Below are 10,362 nucleotides of genomic sequence, written 5' to 3'. Positions count from 1 at the left end.
TGTTTACTGATTAATGCTAAATTCATTAAATCATTCCATACATATTAGTTTTAGATATCAATAATGACACATTAATTCTTGCTGACCGGACTTCCCCTTTAAGGTTTGAGGTAAAAACTGCAAGTACCAGAAAATACAGTTAATCATTTTTCGACTTTTTTTAGTTTATTTTGTTATTTATAAACTGTTTCTCCATAGTGTTGTTCATAAAAAAAAATGTTTTAGTGCAGTAATAATGATCAGAGCTAATGTCTGCTGCTTGCATTGTCGCGCTCACATGTTGGATGTTTTCTCCTTCTGACTCATTCCTGAACAAAGAGCTTTGTAACTGGAAATTATGCTCAGAAAGTATAAAAGGGACAACTTATTTCCCCCTGTGATGCACATTAGTTTAACCAACAAAAGTAAACATCAGTTCTACTGCCTTTAACAGCCTTCTAAATAAAGATAAAGCATTCAATGCTAATTTAAAGGGAGCACATTTTTGGACGGCTCATCAGAGCCACATTTTGTTTTCCTGATCAATCCTGTTGTGTTTTTCACCATGTCACAAGAATTAGAGTTTAATCCTCTGAGGAAAATATGAACACAGGAAGAGGGGGTCTGGATTACATCTCACACTATAATACGGGATTACACAACATACTGGTTCTACTGTTTCCATGTTTTCTAAGATAAGTCAGACGTATGAGAAGTGGACAGGATGCCAATCCTGCTTTTTAGACCTTCTTTAAACCCATTAGTTGGCTCTGATCAGAACACAGCAGCAGGAGTTGATAAAAACATTTCAGAGTCAAACTGGCACTGAAAAATAAATCCAGTGGTTTTTATTATACTGGGATCAGAACTGGGACTTCTATGATAAAAGGATTATACAATCTCAGTCATTGCTTTAATCTCTCTCTGCTGTAGGAGTAAAATATGAAGGAATAAAGATTGGAGATCAGAGTTTTTAATATCTGCTTTTTGTTATTCAGAGGCATTTAAGCATGCTCTTCGATATCTATACAGAAAAACAATCTAAGCCTCTGGAATCTGAAGGCCTTATTTATTCTTTACCAACAAACCAACAACTTAACATCAGATCAGAGCCTCAATGCGATGATAACACCTATCATTAACCAGTTCTTTGTTAGCATGCAGCCCAGTGGTTAAGCTTGGAATCCTGAGGTTCTGAGTTTGGGTCCCTCTCCCCAGACTGCCACTCTGGGTCTCTGAGCAAGACCCTTAACCCCTGATTGCTTCCTGGGTGCCCCACGATGGCAGCCCACTGCTCAACAAGGGGATGGGTTAAATGTAGAGGTATATTTCTCCAATGTCAGTTCAGTCAAGTTCATTTATCCTTTCATTTTCCATCACGCTTATCCCTACCGGGGTCACAAGATGATGATGCCTATCTCCAGCTATCTACCGGTGAAAGGAGGGGGTACACCCTGAAGAGGTTGCCAGTCCATCACAGGGCAAAACAGAGACAAACAGGACACTCATTCACACCTAAGAAGAATTTGGAGAAGCCAATTAACCTAACAGTCATGTTTCTGGACAGTGGGAGGAAGCCGGAGAACCCACTGTGGAACCATATTTTTCTTTGGCCTATTTGTGAAATAAAATGTTTTGAGTGTGCCTGCCTGAAAATGAGTAATTTAAGAGAAATCTTGCACCAGCCTCTATGTTGTAATGTTTAAGGTAGGGGGGACAGAAAGCAGATGCCTCTGAACTTTAGACAAGGGTAAAGGGAGGGTCATGAGAGATAAGAGTAAGTTCACACAGCCTCCTTCATGCCATGAAAGGGAGACCTGTTCTGAGTGTTTATCTGGTAAAATGTTTGTCCTTGATTAACTGAAGTGTTTTTTCTTGGGAAGAAAATCAACTTGAAACTTGTAAGAAATCTATTTAGAATAAAAATTTGGAGTTTGACAGGAACCAACCAAGAGCTGAGGAGTCAGGTACCTGAATCCAAAGAAAAGCAGGGAAGAACAGTTATGGCTCCTTCAGTACAGCAGCAAGATGGTGTGACTGAGAACTTGACAGGTTGTGAAGGAGTTTCCATGGTTTAAAGAAAGAGCCTTAACCATAAACCCCAGTAAGAACTCATGCAGGAATAATTTAGTTCCAGTAAAAAGAAAACAAAACTGTTTGATCGAGGAACAGAAACTTGGTTAAGTTGTGGGACCAAAAACAGGTCACAGTTAGGGTACAGGTTTGAATTTTCAGTCATGCACAAAAACAAATTCGAGCACAGGGAGACAGATTAAGACAGGCAAATCCAAGAAAAAGGCACAAGGCTGTGGTTTGGAGGCAGAGCAGAGGCCAGGTTGACGTCAAGAGATCCAAACCCAAAAGGATATTAGACATGGGCAGGGCAGAGCAGGGAAATCCAGAAAGCAAAAAATAGATCAAAAGCAGGAAAAAAGGATGGGAAATAACGCTGGACATTTATTCAGATGATGGCTTTCAATAATCTGGCACTGTTTTTTATTAAGACAGGATGGAATGCATGAGGATGCAGGCAGTGGAGATAAAGATGGAAACAATGGATCAATTAGCTTTACGGCAGAGAGGAGTAATGCAAACAGACAAACCACAACTATGAACAATTTATTATTGTCTTTTTCTTTTTGAGGAATTTAGTTGTTTTTTTTGACAAGAAGCTGACAGGGAAGGGGGTATGAGAGAGTGGGAGAGACCACAGGTCAGATTTGAACCCGGGTCACCCATGTCAAGAACTAGGTCTTTTTTCACATTAAATGTTAAACAATTTGGTTAACTTGTTTGGTTTCAACATGACAAAATTACATTTCTATCAAGTGGTGCCCATCTCCAGCAGTCAATAGGTGAAAGCCGGGGTTCCACCTGGAAAGGTTGCATGTCTATCCCAAGGCAACAGAAAGACACAACCATCCTAGCAGTCATGTTTTTAGACTGTGGGAGAGAAACTATGGATACATAGAAATAAGCTGTAAATCAAACCCAGGAAGGTCTTGCTATAAGGCAGCAATGCTGCAAACTTTGCTGCCATACACTTTTAAGCAGCACCAAGCAAAATCTTTTTCCACAGAATACCTCAGATAACAACTTGGACAAAACTGTAATTGAGCCACCCTGCCATGCCTGGCTGTGCTCCTTAAAACGAAGTAAAAAAACAAGTTGCTGAGACTACAGTTAAAGGCCTAAGCTGTTGGAGACATTTCTGTTTTCTTCTACCATAACATATCAAGCACTTCTAGCTTTCATGTTTTTAGCTCCACAGTTCCTGAACCTGGCTGTCTGTCAGTCACACAGCGAGGCTTAGACAGCGACATCTCTCATCCTGTCCCTTCTGTTGGAGGAGTCTGCGTTCGGAGCAGGTAGGCGGCTGGTTCAGCTGTTTGTTTTCAACGAACCGCCGGTGGCTGTTGTGAGATGTTTATAATGACTCATTTTTTGGGGAGCTGCAGGCTTTCTCTGGGGAGAGCCCAATCATATACCTCGTTGCCTCCAGACTCAACTAACCTGCTTCTATTTTGGATCAATAGCTCATTGTGAAGTTTGATGCAACACGTGTCGAAAGCGCTTCTCACCATCCTCCTCTGTCTGCTTGACTATCTCCTCGCTCTCCTTGCTTCCCTCAGGGTTGGCCAGAACGAGGCGCAGCCTGACTGTGACAAAGGGCCTGAGTCCCCTCAGCGTGTAATGAGACGACGTCTGGATCAACTCCTCTGCTGCAAACTCTTGTTGGTTGAACACGTACTGGTACTGAACCTGCAAAAGAAAACGAGCATTTAGTCAGTTTTACGCAGACAAGAACAATATTAGTAATCCCGGTGGAACAATAACTGGTTTAGAAAGCTTTTAGTTTCAGTTTTAGGTAATGGGCTGCAAGAGAGTCCATAAATAAAAATGTCTTAGTTTGAATTAAAAGAAAAACCGTTTTGGGTGGGAATTAAAGAGTCAAAACATAAAACAGTAAAAAAAAAAAGTTTAGAGAAATGATACGAACAGTATGACGCTGTTAACAGTCAGTAATCTTATAATATAACATCCTTTACTCAGACCTAGTAAATGCTAATAAGACATTGAGTTTTTGTAATTGTTTAAAGTCGTAGGGAAATGGTTATCCGTTTCTCCTGAATTCTCCCGTTGTGTATATTAGCTGCAACATATGAATCGAGATGCTATGACCGAAATCATTTGATTGACGGATTACTGTTGATATATGATTGGCCGAATTTAGGTGTTCAGGCTGTTGTGTAACTAACTGGCCTGCACAAGATAACGGGAAAAACAACACAGTTTAACGATACAAATTTTCTACATTTTGGGACGATATTGTCTGATAAAGAGTAAATTTATATACATGTTCAGGCAATAATGATTTGTCATTTAAATATGATCTCCCTATGACTTTAAAGTAGAAAACTCTCGTAATATGACTTTAGAAATCTATACTCCAATGGCTCACAAAGTTTTCTGAAAATTGTTGTGTTTTATGTTTTGTCTTTGCTCTATTTTTAGTTAAATAAAGCCGTTAGAGTGAAAGGAGGCACCATAAACAATGAAATATTTTGTATACTTTTTTCATTTTTAGCTTAACACATTAGTTGTGAGCTTTGAAACTTTACCAGTTCAGAGGATTTAAGCAGCAGGAATGAATGAATAATAAATCAGTGTGTTCATGGTATCCAGCCTTATGGATTACCCTGATGGCTCTTTTCTGCAGCTTTCATAGTGGTTTTACTGACGTCCTGTAGGTGTTAGCATTGACTTCTACACAATAGCTCAGCTGTGGGAAAGTCAGTGAACAGTAACAGAATGTGTAAAGATTAACAGTTCAAAAAATGTTGTAACTTTACTAAGAATCCAGTCAATAATCACACCTCAGACTTTAAGGTAAATTACTTGTTTCAGCTCTACCGTATCTAGTTTAATTTTCACATCTTTGTTTCCATTGTTGTTTCCAAATAACATGAATTTATTTTGGGTTTCAAGGACAGTTTGTTTTTTTTCAGACCAGTTTTTTAGCTTATTAATTATCTCTGGTGTGATATCATCCATGAACTACTCTATGCACTCACCTGTACAGAAAATATGCCTATCTTCAGCAAACAAAATGAACCTGAATACCTGTAAAACCTCACATACATTGCTTTTTGTAGAGAATAAATAGCATTGGTTCCAATACTGACTCCTGGGGGACGCCGCAAGCAATGTCCAATTGCTGTACATCATAACGCTCTCATTTCCTGATTCATGCATTGTGATTCTTGATTTTCTTTTTTTTTTTAGATCACCAAACAGACCAATTAAAACTTCTTTTTATCTATTAAATCAAGAACTACCAAAGTGGAGGATCGCTGTGATGTAAAATCCATGACTTCCAGGAAGTAGTTTGTGTTTATCAGCCAAGTTTTCAGCCTGCTGATAAATAAAAACCCTACAATGCAGCAATTGAGTTGATCCTTTCCCACTACCATCGTAATCCCAGCTCCTGTACAGGAGAGCAGAAGACCTCGCTTCTTTGGCCAGACCAACAATTCCCTTTAACGACCCCCCTTCAGAGACATAGACAGGTATCGGGCATTGCAGGCTAAAAAAAGAAGCCAAATTACCCCAATTACAAAGGGTTGGACCCGTTTGTCTATTTCAATTTGCATGTTTTTTTTTAAACAAAAACTGTATAAAACTGCTACTGTATAAAACAGTGTAGAAGGCTTCCAGCCGTACATATTTGAGCCCTTGCCTCGCAACGCTGCCAGTTCTGTTAGCTCTACGCCTGCTGAAGACACAGACGTCCATCCCTGAAAACACTGGGACGGAACTCAAAGGGAAAGGAAATTATTCTTATTCCTTAATTGATTGACAGATGACCGTTGATAAAATATTGGCTGAATTTAGGTGTTCAGGCTGACGTATAACTTACTGGCCTGCATAAGGAAAAGAAGCGATTGCTGCAACAATGCTGTAGTGTAAAATATAATCATGTTATGCACATCGAATCACATAGGGACAGGTCCCTATTGTCCCTATGCAAACCTACGCCTATTATGAGGTTTAATGCTTGGGACGGTTTACCGTCAGATTGTAGCTGTGGCACCGTGTCACGGCATAGCCAAACGTCTCCCACTGGACGGTCAGCTGGCGGGCGCGGACATCCACCACGTTGACGTTTTGGGGCCCATGGACGGGATCTGGATTAAGCAGATGGAGAAACAGACAGTCAGAGGAGAACAGGACCTGATCCACTAATTCCTGAAAAAAAAGGCATCCCTTTAATCTGGTTAGACTCTTAAACAAGTGGCTAATCTGGGATCATGGGGCGATTCTGTTGGCCTAAATGTCTGATATTCAAGTTAGTCTCCTACTTTAATCTAAAGAACCAACGATATCGACTGAGAAGCTTTGGAGTAAAAAAACAGACTTTTAAATGGAGGAAACTACTGAGAGAAACCATACCCCACAAATAATCCATGTTTTCATGATCTGTATGGAAAATAAAACAGTGAGGAATGCATGTTGGGTGTAGAGGGGTTTGAAAAAAAGCATCTAATATGCAAAAAATATGAATCTGTAGAATCAAAGAGTAGAGCTGAAATGGAGCGGAGGCAAAACAGGAGGCGAACGTTAGAAATAAAAGCAGAAAAACAGGCTTCACTCTGAGCAGGAGTGATGGTGAGTCCTCACATTTCAGACAGGAAACAATTCAATTCAGCTTATTTCTAAAGCGCCAATTCACAACACATGTCATCTCAAGGCACTTTCCAGTTCACCAGATCATACAGTCACATTGATACAAAGTTTTCTATCTTAGGAAAACCAGCTGATTGCATCGACTCATTGACCCTACAGCAATCCCTCACACTAAGCATGCTTGCAGCGACAGTGGAGAGGAAAAACTCCCTTTTAACAGATAGAAACCTCCAGCAGAAATGGGCTCAGGAAGTCAACACCTCGGAGAATATATGGAATAAACTGCTGCACAAAAAATAGACGTTCAAACTGCAGCAAGACGAGCAACTGCTCAGCAGGAGGATTATTTATGAAACAGAAGATAAGAGAAAACTATTTTATTGTCCATCAAGGGAGACGTTGCTAGTTTTAGTGTCTAAGAGCAGATTTCCTGTCTGAACTACAGGAAAGCAATACATTTACATCCCAACCTTTGGCCTTCCTAAAACCATATCATCAGTACTTATATGAATGCAGTCCAGTGTATTAACTAGATTATTCCCACAAGCTACTTAAATCAGCGTGGGACGAGCCGACTGAGACAAAGATTAGTCGTCCTGGATGAGCAGCTTCCAGACCATCTGAGCTGAATGTTTCTGCTGCATCTTCATAGCAAACGTTCACATTTAGTTCATTCAGCTCATGTTTTTGCTCTTAAATATCCGTTTAAGCTGTTGCTTTGTCCTCTTATTCCTTAATCCTCTGCAGGGAGGGGAAGGTTCACAGCCTTTGGTGGCCACAGACAGAATCTGTTGTCTACATGCAATGATCTTTCATGAAATTAAAACTATTTTGTTCAAATAAAATACAGTTATTTTGATCTTAATTTTATTAGATGCTAATACTGAAGAGCAAAGCAACTTCTGACAAATAAAAGTGTAAATCTCACAACTTTGTAATGAGCTGAATATGAGATGCATCTTGATCATGCATTTTATTATTATTAAAACAGCTTTAGGTGTTTTTTGAACAAAAAAAAAATTTAAATTCAGATTCGTAGAGAGGAAGATTGGAAAGAAGTTTTGTTTTATTTAATTTGGTCTTATGGAACCAGCAGGTCCTCAGATACCAACCCAGTATTCTGAAGAAACATCCTCATAAAGCTTTCCATTCAGTCTGGTTTCTGCTTTATTTCTTAGAAGAAGTGCTCTTAAAATAGATATTTTAAAAAAATTGAGTTTCTATAATTATTATTTTTAAGGTTAAATTTGTATTAAATTCATTTTGATTCAACAAAAACAAAAAAACAAATGCAAACATTAAAAGCTGTTGAAAGCAATGGAGCAGAAAGGAGAAAAAACCTGATGTTAGTAACATGTAATCAAGTCAGCAATGGAACCAGATCAGGAATCTTCCCTTCGCTGCGATGCAAACGTACGCCTTATTCGTCAGGTGGGAGAATTTTAACCTGGATTTCGTTCCTTAACCTGTATTATGCTGCTTGGGACGCCACCCCCAAAACAAGATGCATTTTTATTGGTCTGCTGGACGTTAGCAACAACATTTTATTGGCTAAAAATGAGTTTCTATCGCACTTAAAGAGAAGAGAACTGGGTTTCTAAAACAAACACAAAAAAAGCAATTTGAAGAGCATACATTTAAGAAAACAGTCATTTTCCAAAACCGTTTTATTTATTTTTCAAAGTTTCTGGATTGCATTTTTTGTTGTTGGTTTCCATTTACCAAACGTGTTCTCTGTAACAATAATGGAACAAATTTCCCTCCGTACTCTGACCTAAAGCCACTGAAGCATAAATGGCTTCAGCTCCACTACAACAACTGAACATTTTCTTAATCCCGTAGCTTTTAGGTTTGGGTCTAAAGCAGCCTGATCCCCTGTAAATCTGCCTAATACCAACATGAGCTCTTCCTAATCAGAGATGGAGGTAGATTTGCTGGGATCAATAAAGTTTGGATCATTTCTTTTTGGAGTTAATACCCATCTTATTCTCCATAGAGTCAAAGGTCATCTATTGTCGCTAAGAACAGGAGCAGAGGAGAGGAGCTGCTGAATAAAGCAGCAGCGGGGAGATGGAGCTGTATGGAGAGCTTATTTTGAATTATAACTTTGTTTACATCGTTACAGGGATGAGACCTCCCCAGATGACCTTGGCAATGACAAATGCCATATTTTCTATATCATTCATTTCCTCCTCTGCGCCGCCTTAATTATTCTTCTCCACATCCATTAAAGTCGGTTCTTCACACCCACCCTGAACCGCCTTCACCTCCAACATTTCATATCCATATCAACAGAATTACAAACAAGGAATGTAGGGTCCTAAAGTCTCTAAAACTGGACTTTAATAATGAGTTTGGGTAAGCTGGAGTACTCTTTGGAAGAGTGAGAAGGTGCCAACTGACAGATGGGGTGAAATATGTAGGCGTAGAGGAGGAACAATGGTACGGCTCCACAGGGATGCGGTCCCAGCCGAGGCTGCTGGCCTCATTAATCAGGAACGGTCCGGGGTTGGCATGTTAGCGATCGGCCGCTGTGAAAGGGCAGCGGAGATGGCACAGCTACAGCACAATGCGACCAAGCTCTGCAGCAGCGCATGCAGCACAGAGATTATGGACCGTGCATTAGTCGCCATGAGGCAAAGCATTCCAGCTCATCCTGGAATGTCCAGGTTTCCTTCCCAGAATTCCCAATAGCAGTCTGTAACTTCATCCTAATTGGGGGGAATAGATATTTAAACTGTAATAATGATAATGATGATAATAAAAGTAATAATTGCTGTTTGTCATGGCTGTATCCTCTCCTGTTGCAGGGGCCCGGGGCAGGGAGCACCCTGTGGTTTAAACCAAGGGTCTTCTGTCACATAAACCTGACAGTGTACTTACTGAGAGAGTCAGGTATATGCACAGTAACCTGCAGGTGATATTGACATCTTGGTACCTTACTTTTATGCAAAATAAAGGAAAATCTGTTTCGTTTTTTTGGGAATGTGTAAAATAGTTCATTAAACTAACAGGATGATTTCATCAAGAGGCAGAACAGCATGTAGTTTTACTCTCTGAGACAAAGTTCAATGACCCAAAACTTAAAAGTTACTTTCTGCAAACAAGGATTCTTCTTCTTCCTCCTCTCAGATGAAAACACAGAAGCATGGCAGGGATGCAATGAGTGAAATGGAGTTCTTTCTTTAAAATTGACTGTAGTAGTCATTTTTGCTCAGCCATGTCTTTGTCCAAATATGTTGTCGAATTAAATTTTTTGGGCTTTCAGCACAAAATTGAACAAATTACCAAGGCAGCGCGTTTCACTCTAATAATCTTCATATTCCCCTTCTACTTCCAAATAGACAAGTCCGAGTAGCGCCATTTCACTGCGGAGGTGAGTCCAACTTGGTTTTTAGTCGTACAGTGTGAGCAGGTAGATCGCATCAGAGTATCGGGTCTCAGTGTGAGAAATAGAGCCTAGGCGGAAGCTCAACTGAAGAAACTGATCGCTCTCCTACATCCACCTGGGACACAGCCAATCAGCTTTGAACCACACCTCCACGAAAATCAATCGGCATCCAAGTTCATCTTAAAAGGCCTACGAGCCGCAACTTGTCTTCTGCCTAGTGCGCAGGCTGTGGATGATTCATTCAGATGACCCCGTTTAAACCCACCTCCATCCCTTCCTCCACCATTGTAGCTAAAGCTTCATCA

General features: G+C 40.0%; 1 protein-coding gene across 1 annotated transcript in view; it reads right to left on the bottom strand.

Moving 5' to 3' along the window:
* LOC107089818 (receptor-type tyrosine-protein phosphatase T-like) overlaps positions 1 to 10,362 on the bottom strand; it is a 309,070-nt gene that overhangs the window by 248,611 nt on the left and 50,097 nt on the right. Inside the window, exons 2-3 of the mRNA XM_015382802.1 lie at positions 6,052 to 6,167; positions 3,561 to 3,741 (exon numbers count right to left, since the gene is read on the bottom strand). The gene's annotated coding sequence lies outside the window, so the exon portion shown is untranslated. The remainder of the gene's footprint in view (positions 1 to 3,560; positions 3,742 to 6,051; positions 6,168 to 10,362) is intronic.

This window comes from Cyprinodon variegatus, unplaced genomic scaffold (assembly GCF_000732505.1).
Source record: "Cyprinodon variegatus isolate N-32 unplaced genomic scaffold, C_variegatus-1.0 Scaffold13, whole genome shotgun sequence".
NCBI lineage: Eukaryota > Metazoa > Chordata > Actinopteri > Cyprinodontiformes > Cyprinodontidae > Cyprinodon > Cyprinodon variegatus.
The sequence above is the reverse complement of the archived record's forward strand: the minus strand, read 5'-3'. Positions and strand labels throughout refer to the sequence as shown.